The 18,033-nt window shown below is 37.6% G+C and overlaps 1 protein-coding gene across 1 annotated transcript in view; it reads right to left on the reverse strand.

Moving 5' to 3' along the window:
* Positions 1-18,033, reverse strand: part of lobo (lost boys) — a 35,419-nt gene that overhangs the window by 5,763 nt on the left and 11,623 nt on the right. The gene's annotated exons all lie outside the window — the stretch shown is intronic.

Genomic DNA, 18,033 nt, shown 5'->3' on the forward strand with positions numbered 1-18,033 from the left:
AGAAAAATTAAAACAAAAAAAAATGGTTCCCTTGGCAGGGTTCGAACTCGCAACTAATCGCACCACTTGCCGCCGCCTCTACTCACCAACCACACCAACAATTAAGTCTTAACGAGAAAAAACGAATTAAAATAGCAGCACATAAAACAATACAATCGCAATTGCAATGTTGTTGATAGAATTCAAAGCAGACGCGTATGAATGTGTGTGTGTACATGTATACATAAATTCTTGGAATATGCGATTGCTGCCCCAAATCGAGGCCAGTAATAACATGCTTTATTTAACAACTTCTGTGTTTCTACATCTTATTGTACTATAGAGTATTCGTGTATTATCAAAAAAGTCAATTGCATTTAAATGGTGGCTTATATTGTCGGGCAGCATAAATTGGTTTATTTACTTGATTTATAGCTATTGGGTAGTAGCGGGGAGGTGGCGGTAGGTATAAAATGAAAGATACTTGATATATATATACTATTCTATAGGCAAGTTTGGCGACTCTAGCTGATTTCGATATCGATTTTTATCGATTACTTGGAAACGGGGCAAGTTATCGAATATCAGAAACAAACTCGATCTGCGCAAGCACTAGGAGGACCTACAGCTCAAATCTTTAGCTCTTATAGGTTCTGAGATCCTTGCGTTCATACATACGGACGGACGGACAGACAGACAAACAGACGGACATGGCTCGATCGACTCGGCTATTGCTGCTGATCAAGAATATATGTATATACTTTAAGGGGTCGGAGATGCTTCCTTCTGCCTGTTACATACATTTGCATTATACCCTTTTTACCCATTTTGAATGGGTTCAGGGTATACAAGTTTAAAAAGCTTGAGATGTAATATAGGCTCCGACTAATGTAATTTACTGAACAACAGATGAAATCAAAATTAAGAAAACAAAATTTAATTTTAAAAACTGCAGAAAAAGATGTAAAGCATATTTTTGTAATATGGCTTAACAAAAAATTAAGTAAATCAGCCGTATACACCGTATTTTGTCTCGTACAATAGCTAATTTAAGGTTTTGGAAGTTTTATTGAATGTTTTAAGTACGCAGAAATGATACATTCGTGGTAGTCAAATTTTTCTCTGTTCAATGATATATATTAGAATAAATTTATGAGCACTACTAAAATCAGATTCTTCTACATATTACTATTGTCCTTGAGTAATGGTACACTATAGTTTGCACTGCTTTATCTTTTGTTTATATAATAAGTACACTTTAATCAATTACTATTTTTCTCAGCTAAAAATAAACTAAACGTAAATATCGCGATGCGGCAGCAAAATATCCAACGAACTGGAAGTTTGTTCTTCGAATTTTCGTCAAAACCGTTTCGCAGCATGAGACAAAAGGACACCGTGTTAATACCTATGTAAGTATGACCCTTCGTGAAAGGTAGTTGAAAATTGCTGACGCAGCAGGAAATGGAAAACCAACTTGTAAGGATTCGACATTTATACTCTATGCTTCAAGTGAAAGAGCATATCGGTTTGTGCAATGCATGCCTCGAATATTTTCCAATTCCCTATGTCAAACACATTTGAATCTTTCCTTGAAAATCAAGCAAACCAACTGCCGCATAGTTTCTGTTCCTTATAAAGTCACTTCTTTTATAAATTCACTTACCTTACAGATATGGAATTAATACTCATTATATGGAATGTCTGAGCTGTGAAATGCGTATAGAGCGGTCGGGAGCTTCCGATTTCAATGCTTAAAATTAAATTAGGAAAGATTGTCCAAAATTCTAGAAATAAAATCCACATTGACATGGAGTTTTTAGGCAAGCAGAGGGTATTACATTCATATATACAGAATAATTTCACAAAGAGGCAAGGACACACACATTTGCGGATGTCCTGCGGCGCGAATTTTATTAGAATCGGAACAGACGTCAGTTTGTTTTTGTCTCAAGCTGCGACAAAGAAAAAATCGCACCCCTACCTAATCCGCCCTATGTTTTCTTATCTGTAAGCTGACCGTTTACCTGCGCAGCTGCAATTATCTCGTAGGTGTATGCGCATGTCTCCTATGCACCGTTTTTCTTAAGACAAGGGCCAAGGGGACTATTCTGTGATTTGCGAGAAAAATAGTACTTATATTTATGCATTTACTACACATGTAGATCTCGTGAAGCATAGCAAATCTAGCACCATCTACTTACGTTTCTTTGTTGATCTTCTTTTTGCTTAGTAAACGGCATTTTGTATATATACACTAACAAACAAGTTGAATTATAAAATTTTACTTATTATACCCTGAACCCATTGAAAATGGGTAAAAAGGGTATTCTGTATTTGTGCAAATGTATGAAATAGGCAGAAGGAAGCATCTCCGACCCCATAAAGTATATACATATATTCTTGATCAGCATAAATAGCCGAGTCGATCTAGCCATGTCCGTCTGTCTGTCCGTCCGTCCGTCCGTCCGTATGTATGAACGCAAGGATCTCAGAACCATAAGAGCTAGAGACTGAAATTTGGTATGTTTTCCGATAATCGATATCGAAACGTGTTTTGTGAGCAAATCTTTAGGTTTTAAACGCTAGAGTCACTATACTTAACATGTAGCTTCTAGCATAGTATATATGTATATATATCAAGCATCTTTCATTTTATAGCTGTCGCCAACACCCAGCTATCACCACATACCTATAAATCAAGTAAAAACTCCAATTTGTATTTCCCACCAATTTGAGGCACAATTAATGCAATTGTCATTTTGAGAATACGCGAATATTCTACAGTACAATAAAATCTACTGCTAAAAATTTTATCAAGATCGGTGAAGAAACACAAAAGTTATTAAAGAAAATGTGTTTTGCGGCAGCTAGTTGCAAGAATCTCTGTATATGTACATGTACACACACATTCATGCAGGGGTTTATTGAATTCTACCAACAGCATGATAATTGCGATTGTATTGTTTTCTGTGCTGCTATTTTAATCCGTTTTTTTTTTTTCTTATTAAGACTGATTTCTTGGTGTGACTGTTGAGTAGCGGCGTTTGCTGCAAACTGCTGCAGCAAACGAGCGCATAGCGCGAGCTGAATTTGGTGTTAGTAGAAGAGGAGAGGGTTCAGGGTATTCCCGACCAGAGCCTGTTACTTGTTTCACTTACATTTATTCAATTTTGCGAGCTTGAACTACTATTATTATGCAACAGTTTCTTTTTTTGGTTTTTTTTTAGAGTAAAAATAAAACTTTCACTTGTAAACAGTATTAAAATTGTCATGAAATGAGCAATGCATACAAGGAGACATCTCCGAGCCAAGAGTCAATATAGCAATATTCGTCTAACAGCCAGCCAGTTTCAAGATATTTTGAAAACAAAAAGTTTTCAATACAACAACTTAATTTTAGACCGACTGTTCCTATGGCAGCTATATAATATATTGGTCCGATATTGATAATATTTTGGATATATATGAGGAGCATAGTAAAACAAATAGATGCCGAGTCTAGTAAAGATATCTTCATAAACAAAAAAGTTGTTCTGTTCGACCGAACGTTCCTATCGAATGTAATATAGTCGTCCGATCCAGCCGGTTCCGACATATGTACTGCGTGCAACAAAAAGAGAGACAAATGCAAAGTTTCATGACGATAGATTGAAAACGGAGAGACTAGTTTACGGACATGGCTATATCGACTCGGCTGTTGATACTGATTAAGAATATATATACTTTATGGGGTCGGAGATGTCTCCTTCTATGCGTTACACATTTCGAGACAATATTATAATACCCTCTGCAAGGATATAAAAATTAACACGCCATTTTGGATTGCACTCTATTAACAAAAATATACATAAATTTTGTACGATATCGATTTATTACAAAAAGAACATATATGCACATACTTGTTGCGCATTCGCTTATATCTTACGTGGCATTTTCTGTAGACCTTGTAAACGCGTCCCGCCGTTTCAGAATGATTCAGAATGATGAAATGCAAAATCCACGTGAAGCCATAAGAATCACAATAAGGTGTTTCAAGGCATCAGCGCGCAGCGAGGAGAGACATCGCTCCATTCGAGGTCAAAACCATTCCCTGTCAGCCAGTTCGTCGTCAACGTCTAATTGAATCCGCTCCGGCGGAGTTGGCTCAGTTAACGGTGCGAGCTCCCCTATGTATGTATATGTGACTGGCTCGTTGTTTTCGTGCACCCGCTGACATCAGGTACTCTTTGCGATGGCGCGAAATAAGAAACGCTTCAAGGTTATTCGAACGTGTTAATTTAGGATCAAGCCTTGTATTCGCAAACGCAACCATGGAGGAAAAGCATGACAAAAACAAAGGAACGAAAGCAAGCTAAAGCATTGAAAAACAGGCGCCCTGTTTCTTAAGCAGGGGCACAGCTCGAATTACAGAAATAGCAACGTCCATCTCAGAATTGTACCAAATGCAAAATTTTTGCAAAATAAAAAAGGGTGGCAAATGACAAACTGGCATAACCACTTTTCGTTGCGAAACAGTACCAGAGCTTAGCTGTGCCGAAGTTGAAGATAACGAAAGCAGGCAGCGCTGCAGTGCTACTTAAGACATCAACCCACATAATACCGTACATGCCCTATAGTAACCCGAGGCGAAAAACGCACGTGGGAGGCACATCGCTTATCGGGGCGCATAATGAGCCGCTGCCATCTTTGTCATAAAGGCATAGAAACAAAGCGGTGAAATTCAGCGCGATTCCTTAAGCACTTGCAGGAGCGTTGCGCGTCCCAAGCGAACGGCGGCTGTATAGCAGCGCCGTAAATGAGCACACACGATGAAAATCTGCGACTTAACCCCTTTATGATAATGTTCCACACTGAAGTGTTATTGTCCTCAGGACAAAGGGCTGCACCACATAAACACTAGCCAGCAATATCCGCGCAGAACCGCTACGCAATGATGATACATAGTCATCAACGACCACCGACGAAACCCAAACCGGTGCTTTCTTAATAATGGCATACACATATTTACTAGGTATAAGCATAAAACCGCAAAATAAGGTATTCCATGTCCACCTCATCTATGCCAAGCCAAGTGTCAAAGAAAAATTAAGATGAGGGTACATCTGTGAATTTTCGCTTCTTATATAGTGAATTTATATATGGTACGTATAGAAGTGAATTCATAAATGTAAAAGGCGAAATTTCCCAGAATCACTATCTGTATTTTGTATATATATAAATATATATTTATATATAAACTAGCAGGTAGTCCCGACCGACCAAGGGTATTAAACCTGCTTCGAAGATATCCTTATCCGAAGATATCCTTAGTTTCTCCTTAAAAGTTTTAGGTACAATTTTCCAATCGGAAAAAAATATTACCGCGCACGCTATAGGAGGACCTACGTTTAAGGCGTTTCAAGTTTCTAGTTTTTATCCATAGGTTCTGAGTTCCACGTCTACCTTCATATGGACAAGGCTAAATCGACTTGGCTATTGAAGTTGACAAGGAAAATGTATATGTACTTTACCGATTTCAAGGGGTTCAGGATATAACAAATGAATAGGTTTGTCGAAAGGTGGGGCAGGGGAGCATGCGATTCCACAGATGAGTGGGGAACTTTTTATTAATGAGATATCATGCACCAAACTTTTTTAATCTTTTAATATCATTTCGATTGATTCTACAATTCCAAACGACTGCGCAAGAGCAATGTTAAACTTCATTATGAGCGAGAGAGCATTTTAAAATAAAATTAAAATAATGTGATTAATATTTTAAATTTCTAATGAATTGTATTTATTCATTTAACTAATAAAATTGTTATATGAAACGAAATTGATAGGTATTATACTTTTTAACCTAAAACAATACAAATTGTTTAGAAATTATATCTGTATGCATTTGTTTGAACTTCTTACAGTAATTTGGTAATATATAATATTATAAGTAAGCAATGGGTTTAAGCCTATGGTACTTTTAATTGAAAACATTTTTCACTATGTGTCAGTATACCACACGAAGGCGTAGATCAAAAATGTTCTTTAAGGTATCTTATAGACTTCTTATTTAAGCGCTACTCACTGGAAACGTAGCATCGTTTCACTAAATCGTCAGTGGCCGCGTCCATGTCCGTCTTCATTAGGGGATGATAAGAAGTCGACGATGGATAAACACATTCGTGCTGATATTTGTTGCGACGTAAAGGGATCATGCGTGTTTTTTTGTGACTCAAGCAATAGACCAGAATGAGAATCGTGCTCAGATACAATGGGAATGATGGCAATGTCGGTGGTTGCTCTTTAAATCACGTCACTGATGCGACGGTTGTAGTTGACTTAGTTCTGAAATTTATAAAACTGTGTAACAGTTTTCAAATCATATATTCTGAACCCATGGAAAATAAGTAAAAAGGTATAATGGTTTTGTGCAAATGTATGTAACAGGCAGAGAAGAGAGCAAAGTAAAGTATATTATTCTTGCTCAGCATCAATAGTCGTGTCAATCTAGCCATGTATGTCTTTCAGTATATATGAACGCGTGGTTCTCGCAATCTATAAGAGGTAAGTCCTCCTATTGCCCGCACAGTACGAGTTTGCCTTCGATAATCGTTTCCAAGCAATCAATAAAAATGTATATGGACATTCTGGTTTTTGAGCATATCCCTTAGCTTTTAAGAGCTAGAGTCACCAAATAACATCTGATATGCAGCTTCTAGAATAGTATATAGAGATCATGTATTTTTTTTTACAAGACTAGAGCTATTTTACTTGTTTTAATTGTAACAAGTAAGAGGTTCTAGTCGGGAGCTCCCGACTAGGGGATACCCTAAACCCTCCCTAAACACCAAATGCAGCTCGGGCTACGATCGTGTTTGCTTTAGCAGTTATAAAAAAAATTTAAAAACCGACCACACTACTTGCCACCGCCTCTTCTCCGAATTAAAATATCAGCACATACACATATACTTCAATAAAGAAGCGCATGCATGTGTGTGTACAAATATACAAAAATTCTTGCGATTTGCGCTAGTTGCTGCTAACACGTGTCATTAACACGTAATAATAACTTCTGTGTTTCTCAACCGATTTTGATGAACTATTAAACAGTATATCTTATTGTGCTATAGAATATTCGTATATTCTTAAAAATAAAATTGTATTTAAATTGTGGGTAGCTCAAATTTCTTTTTTGGTAAAATATATATATTCCGATTTTGGGTAAGATATCATAATTTCTTAATTTACGACTGATCATTCCTATGGCAGCTATATGATATAGTGTACCGATGTTTTTAAGACTTTGCTTATATGTAGGAAGCATAATGAAACTAATAAATAAGTTTGGTCTAACCATCTTGTTAAATAAAAAAGTTTTTCATTCAAATACTTAATTTTTTATCGATCATTCCTTTGGTAGCTATCTGAAAAAGAAATAGAAAAACGGACCTAATCAAAATTTCAAGACGATAGCTTTTAAACAGAGACTAGCTCGCATAGAAAAAGAAAGACGGAGAGACGCTATATCAACTTGGCTGATCTAAAATATATACATATACTTAATTGGATCGGAGATGTCTGCTTTTATGTGTTGCACATTGTATGAGCTTAAGCTAATTTTAAACCTCGAAAATATTTATGTATGTTTGTAGTCTATAGAACTTCGCCCACACAATCTTTGACCCCCATTTTCTCCACAAGAGCATGTTTTCTATTAATGGAATATTCAAGTCAGGATCCCGATTGATAATCAAATTCAAACCACATAACACCTTTATCCATAATTTTTAAATTGTCAGGAAATAAATACTCATTACTGACCAGGCGGTCGGGGATCATCAATCAACCAACTGATAAAAGGTCTATGAGGCAACCGCCAATTCTTCTGACTGTGCTTGTTCAAGGAAACAGCATCAAAGTGCTTGCGAGTGGGTAAAGTACAACACGCCAGTGATGTGCACAGAATTTTAGTGCTTGTGGCTTTGATGTCAGCGCATAGTTTGCTTTGCTGGCTACAAATAATGTTGTTCCCATTGCTTATCGTGGTCTTGGGGTACGAGAACGTTCTGCGATTTATACTGGACATGGCATGCTTAACAGCAGCAAGAGTCAAATGCAGAACCAGAGCTATCACCTCATGGCCACTGAACCATAGTTTGCTCGTCTGTCTCTATATGGCTAAGTTTTTTGTCTGTAGAGCTGTTAGAAGTCGTTGCTGCCAGTTGCCAGCCAGCCAGCTGGAGGTCTTTCTTTGTGCCAATGTGACGCAGGCAAAAGGGTTGGGAAATGCGATGGGACTTGACGCAAAATTACGCCACTCGGCCGTTCGGCTTGACTTGGCTATATGGTCCTGCACCACCGTCTGCCACTTGCTCTGATCTCAAGTGGGCTGCTATGCATTGTTCTGTTTATGCAGGTAGGCAAGGCATGAGATAGGACAGGCTCTTATACCTTCGCATATGTACATATTCACGTGCACACATACATATGTATGCATATGTATTTGTTCCATTTGCATCCGCACACTCTACGGTCCGTCAGTCAGTGTCAATTCTACATACGCTGAAAGTCGCGATGCCTATAGGAAAAGCAATGCGGTCGGGGATGTGTGATGGTTGGCTGCGGCTGTTGCCGTCACCATCGCTATTGCTTTGCCGCAGGGTGGCAACTGCGGATTTAAGCTGAATTGGCGCGGGGTTGCGCTCTGATTGATGTAGGGAGCAGTCCTTCTACACGTTTTGGCTTGATTCTCCTTGTCTTGTCTGTCCTTTTTCATAGACGACAACGTTTGTCGCAGACGACGGTAACGATGCTGACCGCGCGACATGCTGCTTTCTAGTTTGATGAAAATTCGCGATTGTGTGCGTTCAACCGGAACGGACAGATTTACCATCCCCTATTAGAAAAGGCGCATCGTTGTCCTGAGTAAATTTGTATAGAATTCCACTTTACTGAACTGGTGTTTGGTCAGATCTCTTACCTGTGCAAATGCAAACACATTGAACGTATAAGTGAACAATTTTAGGATGAGCTGTAATTTTTTAAAATGTCCTTCTTAGTCCACAATTGCAAAATATATATAATTAGTTATAACCCAGAGTAGAGGTCGTATAGTTTCTTATTAACAGGTTTATAACAATATGGACCTCCTATACTATACCTCTTCACAAATTTTCAATATAATTTTTCTGAAAAAACGTGTAAATTTTCGTTTTTTGGTTTTGAATAATTAATTGAAGTAGGAAGAAGGTATAGTAACTAGAACTTACACATCGACCTGAAAAATGCGCGACAAATCGCGTTTTAGGGATTTACATCTCTGTCGCTATATTTTTTGTTTTTGTCTACAAGTGAGCTGCAAGCAACATGACACTTGAACAGACTTGGCCCTTACCAACAGGCTACAGCCGCTCACCATCGTAAAATTTATATATACACTGCCGTAAAAATAATGAAACAAAAACAACAATTTGTATAGTGTGTATATTACTCTTTCAATTTATTTACCTTGTCTTATCAGAATTCTTGATAAATTATTTGTACTTTTTTGATGCGAACAGCTGCTTGTTTATGTGCCTTAGGTATGTTTTATATTGCGCTAAGTGGGTCTCCTTTCTTTGTTCCTCGGTACGTATGAAAAGGAGCGATATTTCAAAACTACGCGGCAAAGTTAAAATTTCGGATATGGCTACATATTCATTATTTTAGAAACTTCTTGTCAAGATTTTGCAAATAGGTAGGGAGAATAGTAAAACATATATATGCCAAGATTGGGTATGATATCTTGATAAACTTAAAGTTTATCCTAAAAGAACCTTCTTTTGAAACGATCATTCCTATGGCGCTATATGATATAGTGGTCTGATCCGGCCGGTTCCATATATTTCCACATACATATGTACTGCCTGCAACAGAAAAATGCACCTATGCAAAGTTTCAAGACGATAGCATTAAAAATTTCATGACTAAATTAGAATACCCTCTCTCTACAAGGGTATAAAAAGAAATTTATGGTTGCACATGCATACAGGAATTTTCGTAAAAACTTTCTCGTAAAACCTTTGAGAAATGCAGAACAAATTATTTCGATATCGATTCCTATCGATTGCATGGAAACGAGGCAAGTAATCGAATATCGGAAATAAACTCTAGCTCTTGGATCAACAAAACATGCGGTCAGACGACCCTGTCTAGATCGACTTGCGAATTGTTGCAAATCACATTAAAAGGCCGTATTTTTCAAAGAACAAGCTATAACCTCCGAAGTTTTTCAAGAATGCATTTTCCCTAGTGGAGATGCGATAAGAAGCGTCGGCTCAAAATATTGTGGGCAGCAAGTGTGTGTATTAAAGAAAGTTCAAATATGTATATGTATGTCAAGGCAGCTCCTAGTTCAATCTCGAGTAAAGCACAAATACAAATAAGATTTACAGTTTAAGAAAAAGCGATGGTGTTTATGAGTTACATTTTTAAATTATACATTTTATAATATTAATTACTTTTGTAAAACTATTTGTGCCAAATCACAAACATTTGGTTTTTTTACGATAGTAACCATTTCAATAAATTATCATTGGATGTAGACAACGCTATGAAGTTATGCACTCTACACGCATGTGTCTATCAAGTTGTGCTGGATAAACTATGTATTGGTATACTGCAGATGCAGTTGCGGTTGCAGCCGCATACATATACTCATCTTGTATATCTATATTTACATACGTGCATGTACAAGTGTGTATGTACTGTCTTGAACATACTGCAATTAGCAACTGATTGAACTTGCATATATGCTGCTAGTACCTAGCTCCTACTCATATCAACCATCGCTCGTCTTAGTAGCAAAGAATATCTTAACAAAGCTCGAGCGAATACATAAGAAGCGGGGGCAAGCAAAGGATACAAGAAAAACTGCATGTGTCTGCGTTATTTGCATGTGGCTCAGACTGGAATGGTTTTTAGACCAGAGCGCAGTGGACGCAAAATGCATGTCTTGCCTTGGTACATATAGTTTAATTTCGAGAAGGATTCAGCCGCACGTTGCTAAGAGCTTTTGCCAAAGTCAGCTCTGTCTCTGTCTCACATGTACTGCTCACGAGATTGCGCTGCATCCTTGGGTAATGTCGTTCTCTGTCCAACACATTGGCCAGCATTGGTAGCAATACTAAGCGTAAGGGCAATGTAGATGCAGTGCGAGTCAGTCAGTGGTCAGTAGTTGGTGGTCGAAAATGCTGCGTCTGCCATGGTCCCTCCGCTGGCGCCTGAATTGTTTCAAATTCTGTGTTTTCTCGACTGCTGCAACGATGGCAACGACAACGGCAGTGGGAGCATTTAGCTTAGATTGGAAGGACAAATGCCAGCCTCAGCCTGCACGTTTGCCTTCTTACGCGGCATCCTGTCCAGTCCGACATAACAAACACACAATCACACATACACAGGTAACGGCAGCTGACAAAGAGGTCGGACATCGGATGGCGTCGGATAGGTGGTAGTAGATGAGGTGGCACAGGCAAAAGCAGATGCATTAAAACAAAGCAAGCTACGGACTACGATATGCAAATCATAGCAACAGCAATGAGCAGACCAACATGTATAGCTATAGTACACAATGGAATAAAACGAATCGTAAGAAAAAGGATTTCAACGAGGACGAAGTGAATATAACAACTTTCGAGAGCTGCGGCTTTCGTCTGCACAAATCGCCTTAGCTTATACAAGACCGAGGCTGCACACAACGGCCAAAAAAGGACAGCCGTCTGTATGCCAGTAGGGTTAATTGGAGTAGGGTGCTTAGCAGGTAGCGACTAACTAAGAGACCCATGCCTAAACTATACTAAGGTGCTGCAGGAAAGGGATTTTAATGTTTCATTAGTTTACGCATTGCTCGAAATTGTTTATCGTAATTGTGTATGATACACAAGCTTTTCAAATGGGTGTGGCTTATACACGATATTTGATCATAAGTATATTTCAAAGATCAGATGATCACTTTCCAATTTAGATACCTGCGTTCGACTAGAGGGCAATAAAAATGTAAAGGAAAACACAGAGACTATGTAACAATAAATATTTGTAATATAAATACACTATAATTATGTATATGATTGTATACGTAAAAAAAATTATATAAGTATTTGACCTTTTTGGGAAGAAAACTACAAATTTTCGTTTTGAAAACTGTTATACTTATAAGCCCAATGCGAAAAACATTAGATCCCCTGACAGAGGGCGGTTATGTACTGAAAATCATGCACATAATACACATTCACATACATATACAAACGTTGAAATGTATATTTGTATGACTATTTTGAAACGACGGAGTAATGGTGGTGACCACCGTCCTGCCTGTGCCTTCATCTTTCAATTCACGCGAAAATTTCCTTCGCCGATATAGCGTCCTTGGGTGTGAGTAGGGGTGGTTGCCGTGGGTGGGGTGGCTGACAGCGGGCAAGCGACAAGTATGGGAGAAAGCGAATCGAGTTTAGCTGAGGACAACGACGAATTCGTAATTGTGCGCACACACGCACCAATACCAAACCATTTTAGACAAGGCGTTAGCGGATAGGGGAGGAAAAGGCGTTTTGTTAGCTGGCCATGCTGGGCGACAAATCAGCCGCTGTATGGATCATGGACGAAGAACGTTTACTGCAGCAGCTGGCAAGGAGCTGGAGTTATAAGAGAAAGTACGACGCCGAGCGGACGAGTGAAACTAGAAATTTCGACTTGGTGGACAATGGCCAGTCGGTTAGTCTGTTCGTTGGTATTGTTGCTTGGTCGGCTGGTCGCCAGGTCGGTTGGTTGATAGCTCGGTATCCAGGACGCATTCCATTCCATTCCATGCGAAGCAGTATCGACGATGAAAATCTGAATTTTACACACATGTGTATAAGTGTAAGAGTATACGGACATACATACACATACGCACACACACACACACATATATATATATATATATATATATATATATATATATTATATGTATATTTATATATACATATATACGTAAATATGACTTGCGAAAAATTAACTTTAAATTTCTGCTTCAACGAAATTTGCGTTAAGGATATTCAAATGAGTATGTGTGTACGTACGTATACCGCCGGCAGATGACCAGTGCCGACACCGACACAAGCAAGCAGGCTGACACTTGTATTACTACTACAGCAAACGAGCGCGTAGCGCGAGCTGCATTTGGTGTTGGAATAAGAGGGTTCAGGGTATCTCCTAGTCGGAAGCTCCCTACTAGAACCTCTTTTTTGTTATTACATTAACTCTTTGAAAATGAAAATATTATAATAGTATTTTGCAAATGTATTAACAACCAGGCTTCTGAGGCCGCATAAATTATATATTATACTTATATTGTTCCTCAACATCATTCAGGTCGATTTAGCTATGTCCCTCTGTCGATAGACTTTACGAATTTCTATGTTCTATGTTCCGCACAGACCAAGTTTGTTTCGAATAATCGTATATAATAGTATATTAATAGTATACACAGATCCAGAGTATTTCAATATTTGGATATATGCCCGCGCTCGCCACAAAATAGTAAAAAACTCATATGTCATGAAAATATAAAAGTTGGATAAACACTAAAATAAATAAATAACTGGGTGGGATAAGGAAACGGAAGCCGAGCCGCCGCGTCAATAGCGGTGTGCTGTTTGGGTATATAAAAGGGAGCCGGAATATTTGTAATGGCAGCTCCGCGCTGCGTTCAGAGTATCACCTAGCCGGTCACTCCCAAAAAGAGCACTCTAACTTCATAGCAATGGGAATGTACCGATGAAGCTCTGCTTCAGGTTAAGTATTGTGTTATTATTTCTGCTGTATTTTTAGCAGTTTCTTCTCCTTATCCTTTTTTCTTCATTTTTGAAAGGCAACCCGGCTGACCTTATCGGTCTGTCCTTATCGGTTTTATTTTGGTCAACGGTAATAGTCAATGACAGTCGACATAATTAAATTTCATATCGATATTCTTCTGATCATAGACTTTATATACTTTTTTAGTTTTTAACAATAAACCTAAATTAACTTTAAGTCTATGTCAGTTTCACAGCCTTGAAGAGGGTATTTTAAATTATGCTGAGAGGTGGCTAGGACAGCTGTAGTTTTTTGATAATTTTGCATCCATCTATATTTGTAAAACTGGTTGTCTTAACTGAATGAATTGGTGATCACACACGTCAAGCTTTTAACTCAAATTTTTACTGTAGTAGTAATGTAATACACTTGCACGCTAAGACTCTTTGAAAATTTATTTACGTGCTTATCAATTTTCTAAGGTTTAATGGACAAAGTTTAAAGATTCTTCCAAGCGGCCTCAAACTAATTTTCATACAAACTGAAACTGAAAATAAATAGGTATTTTTAGCGATTTTGAAACCTTCACAAAAACTATTAAATTATTTTGATTCAGATCCAATTGGGTTTAAACTTATTTTCGAGGTAGTCGAAGTTGAATGTTTTCATCCGATAGGCTTTAAATATATTTTCAATGATATACATTATTTAAGAACGACTGCGTTTTACATTTATTTTTTAAAACCTATCCCATAAGCGAAAAATGGGCGGAAAACTATTGATTGAAAATTTTTTGTCGATTTTATCAGATTGACTTCGATTGCTTTTTAAAAAATCGAAGTAAATGAGGTTGTATCATAATTCATAAATTGAAGAAAACCCTTTGCCCAAGTAAAGGAGGCTCAATAATAGATCGTTTATCTATTTCAGTAAGCCATTTCAAAATGATGACATTTTTATTGATAATTGAAATTGTAGCTTTTGAATATATTGTACCATAGAAAAGATATTATCCTTTTATATATGTATGCACATATCATCATTAGGAATGATACACACAAATTGAGGTAGGTTTCATTGAAATTGTGAAAAAACCTTTCAATTCTACCATATTGTTGAGACCCCCTTTTTTTATTTAAAATAAATATTTTCATTTACACTCAACAGTTTGAATTACATTTTTATCCGCCCCTAGTTATGTGATAAAAAGCAGTGCTTTACATAAATCATAAAATAACCTACAAAAAAATAATGTAATTTTTGATCGAATTCAAAAGTCTCAAATCAATAAAGTAATTTTATATAACTTATATTAAGTTTCATACATGTTATAAGCAGAAGCACAATAAAGATTTTAATTTTATTTTAACCCTTTTTATACCCTGAACTTATCGAAAATGGGTAAAAATGAAATAGTTTTGTGCAAATGTATGTATGTAACAAGCAGAAGCAATCATCTCCGACCATATAAAGTATATATATTCATGGTCAGCATCAACAGCCGAGGCGATTTAGCCGTGCCCGACTGTGTCATTGATCTTGGAACCTATGAGAGCTAAAGATTTGAAATTTTGACCAATTTTAAATGGGTGTAATAATAAAGAAAAATACATGTAAAATTGATCTAGTCGGTAGTGCCCGAAGATAGAAGATAAACCAAACTGAACTAGAAGATAAACAGAAATCCGCGAGCCCCCGAGCTACCTTTATAAATAGGAAATATATTGTTAAATAGGTTATTCGGTGCTTTTAGTCCGGTCTTTATACAATTTCAAGAAGATAAATATAGCACCGAAATGTAAAATAATGTAATCTCTATATATATAACTGTTTGTCCTGACTGACTGACTGACTCAACGCACAGCCCAAACCGTAAGAGCTAAGAAGCTGAAATTTTCACTGTAGCTACCTTATGTGATGTAGGTGCACGTTAAGACGGGGTTTCGGGAAATTCCACCCGCAAGTGTGGCAAAATCGCGAAAAACGTTTGTATGTAACTTTTTTGTTTACCATCCGATCGGCCTCAAACTTATTTTCAAAGATCTTTGTTCAAATTCATTTGAGGGGTGTTTCACACTTTTCGAAAAATCCGTTCCTCCTTGGTGGAAATGGAGGTCAAAAATTTGGTGGGTGACGTTTCGCGCTCAAATTCATTTCCAGTGATCTATATGAAAAATCATTTGAGACGTGTTTCTCACTTTTCGCAGAATTCAAACTTTTTTCGGGTGGAATGCGACTCAAAGATGTTTTGTACGAAGTTTTAAATTGTGTCCGATTTGCTTTAAGCTTATTTTCAAAGCTCTCCATAAGAACTTAATGAATACGTATTTCAGCGAATTGGGAAAGTCCACTCGCAACAGTGCTAAATTGGCGGAAAACGTTTGCATGAAAGTTATTTGTTTACCGTCCGATCTGTTTCAAAATCATTTCAATTTTGTTTGAGAACATTGATTTTATAACATACGTGCCACGGGCAAGGCCGGGTTATACCCGCTAGTATATTATATATTTTTAAAGCCTTAAAATATGTTATTTTGCAAAAAAATACTGGGAAAAAAGTGTGATTATAATTTATCATTGGATCGATTTAAATTTCTTAAATCCTTAAGTAGAAGCCTATTAAGCGTGATTGCGAAAAAATAAAGTCCGCTGAGTGAAAGTCATATTTGGCATTGGAAGAAAGTAATAAATTTGTTGGATAAAACCCGCTATTTATTTAAAACAAAAATTACCTAATATAAACGATATAGTGCTCAAAAAATGTTTAGAAAGCAAGGTTTTTAATATAATAATGCCAGCCTTATTTCAATTGAATAGGTTATTTTTCTGGTAAGTGTTTAGGAAAATTCAATACAAGCAAAATATAAAAAACTAAGGTGAGTTACGCCCATACATTTGAGTCTGACAAAAGATTTCTAATGAGGATTTTATCTGATATTTCACTCTTCAAACGCCATGCCAGCAAATTGGCTTTCTGCTCTCCAAAATCCACACGAATGCTGACACGAGCAACGAAATCAGTCGCCAGCCTGCCTTCAGCAAAGCTGGTCGATGCTGATCTGCGTTGCTCTCAAGTGCACTAAATTAACAATTTTTTTACTCACAATCAATGCTTAGAATATGCTTAATCCATAATATGCATTATTTACAGTCAATTTTTAGCGCTTTCGCTTTTATTAATTTTTGTCAAGCTGCAAGTAGCGTTTTATTGTGTGGCGTTACTCATCTTAGTACTTGTAATGTCTTTGATACAAGTCTAAATGAGAACAGCTGTTGACTCCCTTTAGTTGTCTAACGAACTCAGTGCTCTCGCAAAGCAGTGAAACAGTGAGAGACAACCTACGCACTATCTCATAACCAGTGACGAGTAACCGTAAGTCCCGATGAAACCAAATATCAAAACAAAACGATGAAAACAACAGGGTACAGCATCGCGTTAGGGGATTAAAGAATAGAACCAGAAGTAACAGAACCAAGAACAATGCAATCCCATTCCAAGCCTATTAGTTGATGCTTTTTTCGACTGCAGCCCCGACGGGCCCCCGATCCCATCTTTTTCAACTGGTATTTGAGATTGCTAAGAAATAAAGTTCAACCAATGTTCAGGTCGAATTATTATTCGAAATATGTGGTGGTCACCTTGCAATATTTTTCTTATACTTTACCGCCTCAAAATATTTATGCATAGTAAAAGAGGACCAAGATATTGTATGGCAACTGCTCACCAAGCTTCCATCCAGCCAACAACCTAGGACATATACACACAATCTTGAACTTTGCCGACGAGGCACGCAGCATTCGACTTCGCTCGTATTTGCGGTGGTTTGGTTTTTCTTTACTCATCGCATCTATGGACGGATACCATTTGACCAAAAAAAGAAACTGAAAATACACACAACTAACTGCATGCATGTACACATCTACTTTTATATACAAAGGTATTTGCATGTATGTACATATACATATCCTCATAGAGCAAGATTTGAATATATGACCAAAAGAAAGTAGGCCTGCTGCTACGGCCTAGAAGGATATGCTCCCCGCAAAGCCGACCGTCCGACCAGCCTACCGCACGAAAGTTGCGTCGTCGTCAATGCCTATGTGTCTGAATTGTGTGCGAAGTTATGTTTGTGTATGTGTCCGTGTGCATCGTTATTGTCCAGCTTGTCCCTGAGCACGGCCAGTGCCTGTGGTGCGGCTGGACGATGCTAGCGTAAGCGGCAGCGAGAGCACGCTACGTCTTCGCCGCCGTCTTGGCCGTTA

The sequence above is a fragment of the Drosophila montana genome, unplaced genomic scaffold (genome assembly GCF_035044405.1).
Source record: "Drosophila montana isolate Dmon_TW-CO22-7 unplaced genomic scaffold, ASM3504440v1 contig_1900_1, whole genome shotgun sequence".
Taxonomy (NCBI): Eukaryota; Metazoa; Arthropoda; class Insecta; order Diptera; family Drosophilidae; genus Drosophila; species Drosophila montana.